General features: G+C 38.8%; 1 long non-coding RNA gene across 1 annotated transcript in view; it reads left to right on the top strand.

The window, feature by feature from the left end:
• Positions 1-3,644, top strand: part of LOC110319311 — a 46,421-nt gene extending 42,777 nt beyond the window's left edge. The window contains exons 2-3 of the long non-coding RNA XR_002380395.1: positions 2,055-2,141; positions 2,746-3,644. This is a non-coding gene — a long non-coding RNA (uncharacterized LOC110319311). The remainder of the gene's footprint in view (positions 1-2,054; positions 2,142-2,745) is intronic.
• Positions 3,645-4,285: the final 641 nt, after the last annotated feature.

Genomic DNA, 4,285 nt, shown 5'->3' with positions numbered 1-4,285 from the left:
AGAGAGAAAGAGAGAGAGAGAGAGAGATTTTCCTACATATAACACAATCTGCATGAGTCTATAGTAAATGGGAATAACTGGATAGATTTTTGTGCAGACGTTCACCGCCTCCCACCCCACTCATCCTTCTGTTTCTGAGCCTTCCCAGATTCATACAGGTTTGTAAGGAACAGCATCCATTACTGTAACCTTTTCAAGTGACAGCACTTTCTTCCTACACAAGATACTGAAACCACAGGATTATTAAGGAGTGTGAATGTGAATGTGTGTGTACATGTATGTGCTTATACAAGGTGGGGAGAGTTTTATTTTTCCTGTATGTACTTAGTCCAGTTCTTTAAGGATCTGAGTTTATTTACTGTTCAACCCAGTGATTTGTTTCAGGTTATTACAAAATATTATGCAATCACAGATGTTGTACCTATATGGGAAATAATCAGCCATGGATATCAAATAAAATACAGGGAATAGAAAGAAGATATTTTTTTTTTGAAGCAGAGAAAAATGATGTTTAAATAAGAATTATTAATAATACACTATCATGCTTATAAAGCATAGAATGCCACCATAAGATGACTTTATGTATTTTATTCTTCTTTTTATGATATGTATTTTAACTTAAAATAATTAGCTAAACTCCAACTCCCAGCTATAAATAAACAAGTATTCTCTCTCTCTCTCTCTCTCTCTCTCTCTCTCTCTCTCTCTCTCTCTCTCTCTCTGATGGTTCCTGCATGTTTGAACTTGTCCATTTGGCTACCAAGTCTGGCAAGTTGGGAAATGGATAAGCATTGCCTTTGATTCAAATGAATTCGGCATGTGTAGCATTTGCATGATGGCGCCTCACAGGACACACCTGGATGCTTGCATCATGAGATCATGGGACTCCTTTGCTAAGTCTACCCTGGGGCTCTCCTTTCATAATTACTCCTTTGAGTATCAGCTCTGAGTGAATTGTTTGTCCTTTGGGTAACCTGGATCCTTGTCAGTTTCATTCTGTACTTCTGTTGGGCCAGGGCCCCTTTTCTAGGTGCAGAGAAGTCCTTTTCCCTGCTTAAAGCTTTTTCTGGGTGGTAGTATGTGTGTGTGTGTGTGTGTGTGTGTGTATGTGTTTGTGTGTGTGTGGTGTGAATGTATGTGTATGTATGTGCTATATGAATGTATGTGTGTGATATGTATATATAACATGTATGCCTATATGTATGTAATATATGATGTCAAGGAGATAAGTGATGTGTGTATGTGCATGTATGTGTAATGCATACATGATATATATCTATGGTATTTGTGTGATGTGTGTTTATGATGTGTGTGATATATGTGTTCATGTATATGATGTGTGTATGTGTGGTATGGTGTGATACCAGAGTGATACGTGTGCATGGGTGTATGTGGTGTGTGTGTGTGTGTATGTGTGTGTGTATGTGTGTGTGTGTGATGTCAGGGGATGTGTGTTGTGTGATGTGCAGTGTCAGAGAGATGTGTGTGTGTGTGTGTGTGTGTGTGCATGCATGTGTGATATTGTTGGCATGTGACATGCACATGTGTGTGTCAGGAGAGGATGCATGTGTACAAATGTGTATTATTTGTTTTTTATTTTCATTAGCCATAAAAAGGTGTAGGGTGGAGTGTAGGGGTTCAGGCTTGTGCCACAGCTTATTCAGGAGGATGCCTGAGGCAGGAGGACCATAAGTTCAAGACCTGCTGAGCTACAGTGTTCCCAACCAGCTAAGGAACTTACTAAGACCTTGTCTCACAATAGAAAGTAAAAAATAAAAATTAAAAAAAAAACCCTTTCTTCTAAGAATTTAGAACTTTATAGAGCAAAGTTAGAAACGCTTACAGACCCTTTCTGCTTGCCTTGATCTTGCCACTTCTGTGACAACAGCCTCCTAGCTTCTTTCAGGAGCTGTGAAGGAGCAAAGAAGCAACAGCAGAAAATACGTAGAGAAGAAAAACATAGATATCCTAGAGACTGGAAAGACTTCTCTAGAGATACGTGATACTTCAAAGTACCAATCCAAAATTCTTGTCCTTTTTTTTCTGTGTTTTAGGATCTGAGAAGGTAGAGATCATTGATAAATAAGCTGGAGAAGAGTGGGCCTTGTGGAAGACGTGTAACGTAAATTAAACCTTGACAGGTATTACATGCCACCCTTTTTATTAGCATAAAATTTATGTCTGAGCCTTGGTTAAGGATTTTCCAGGTTCTGACTAATGTTCAGTAAAGTTACACAATATTTTGTGTTTATAATTTTTAATTACGCTCCTGGCAAATTGATTTTTTAAAGGCGTGTGAGTTTTCTTTCTGCTTCTCTCAAGACTAAGCCACTTAATTTAAAAAGCACATTTAAAATGCTAGCAAACTTCTGGCAAATGAAATCCAAGGACCAATTGGCTTTGCTGTGTATGACATCGCCAGTGCTTCTCCATGGCAAATGAGGGAGGATTTGGGTTCCAACCAGGAAAAGTACAAAACTACCGTTACGGTCAGTGCAGGGAGAACTAACCCCCTAAACTTCACTAGTCTGTGAAACATGGAATTGAAGAGGGAATCCAGAAAGGATCCCTTTGTGGTTAGAAACAAGATGAACTCCTAAAAGGACTAAGGGAGTAGGCTGTGGCCCCAGAGCCCAGAGTCAGGGGTCACCAGCCATTTAGCTGGGGCATGGGAGAGGGGTGGAGAAGACTAAGGCTTTTCTCTTACTCCGTTTTGTGTCCATGGTTCTGATGGGTCTAATGCAGGGGAAACCAGTCCATAAGGAAGCCGTGGAAATACAGCTCTGCCTATGCAAAGCAGAGGAAGACTGCAGAGGCATGCATGGCCTAGGATCATCCTGAAGCTTCAAGAAGACTTGTTTTGGGGGGACCTGGGAGGCAGATGTTCATGATACATTGTTACATGAAGGAAGCTGTGTATACTATAAGCACATTCAGATAAAACTGTATGTATTTAGCAAAGTGAAAAGACAAATGATGTCTATCAAATAGTAACAATGGTTATTTCCACATAGTGCATGATTATTGATTTCACTTAAGGATAACCCCCCCTTTTTTTTAATGTGTTCATTTTCTACACTAAAGATTAATTTTGAAAAGGAGGTTAGGAGATGAGGGAGTTACTAGCCCCAGAACAGCCTGTACATGCTTCCCAAAGCATTATTCTGGCAAAGCCAATGTTTCTGGTTCAGCCTCACAAAGGATTTCAAATATGGTTTGATGTTGATAGTTTATTTATTTATACCATGAACACAGTTGATTGACTTCAGTACTTCCCAACAATGAAAAACTTGGTGGATTAACCATTAAAATCTAGCCAATCTTATGAGAAAAGTCAATTATACATCTCTGCCAATATTTGGCACTGATGTTAGGTTTTGCAATTTTTCTGAATGTAGTCACCCTTATTATTATTATTTTTTTTAACAAACATTGCTCGTCCATTTGTTGATTGATCAAGCAACTGGTTTGGCTGTTTGAGACAGGCAATTTATGCTGGCTTCAGATTCTCGGTGTAGCCAAGAATGACTTTGAACAGGAGTCTGGCCTGGATGCCTCCGCCTCCTAAGTGTGGGGATTACAGGGTGTGCTACCACATCTGGCTGACTTGTCTTCTTAAATAAAGAAAGTTTGTACCTCTGTAATTCAGGTCGTCTCTTCTCTTTCATTTGGAATACTCAAAGTCTTTGTGGCTTATCTAGCTAACCCTCTATTTATCCATCTTACGGTTGCTAAGATTTGCTTATACTACAATGTCAGTGATTTTTTTCATGTCAATCACCAAAACTGCACGGCCCAGGATTTGGCAAATATTTGTGTTCATTGCTTTGAAATCTCAAGCTGGCAGGCACCTCTCTCTAAATACAGACCAGGATTAACTGAGCAATAAAGCAAGAGTGCACAGTAGCTCCTCTTATAAATTCTTCAACACCGCTATTGTAGAAGAAACCACTGAAGGATTTAATCTTAGGTAGGCAGAAACTTTGGAGATACTGGGAAATACCAGAAAAACTGTAATAAGTTTTATGCTATCGGAGAAACCCAGATAGTTATAAAACATTTCCGATTTTTCTGTTTCAAAGATTTCACTATTATTATTTTTATTTTCAGGAAATTATTTGGGTGTTTCTACTGGTTCTAGAATGAGGTGGCTTTGTGTTAGTCAGCTTCACCATTGCCATTCGTAACAAACTACCTAAGCTGAACATCTTGGAAGAGGAAACATTTTTTTTTAATTATTATTTTCTTTATTTACATTTCAAATGTTATCCCGAAAGTTTCCCAT

This window comes from Mus pahari, chromosome 3 (assembly GCF_900095145.1).
Source record: "Mus pahari chromosome 3, PAHARI_EIJ_v1.1, whole genome shotgun sequence".
Classification (NCBI taxonomy): domain Eukaryota; kingdom Metazoa; phylum Chordata; class Mammalia; order Rodentia; family Muridae; genus Mus; species Mus pahari.
This window is presented reverse-complemented; position numbering and strand designations above follow the sequence as displayed.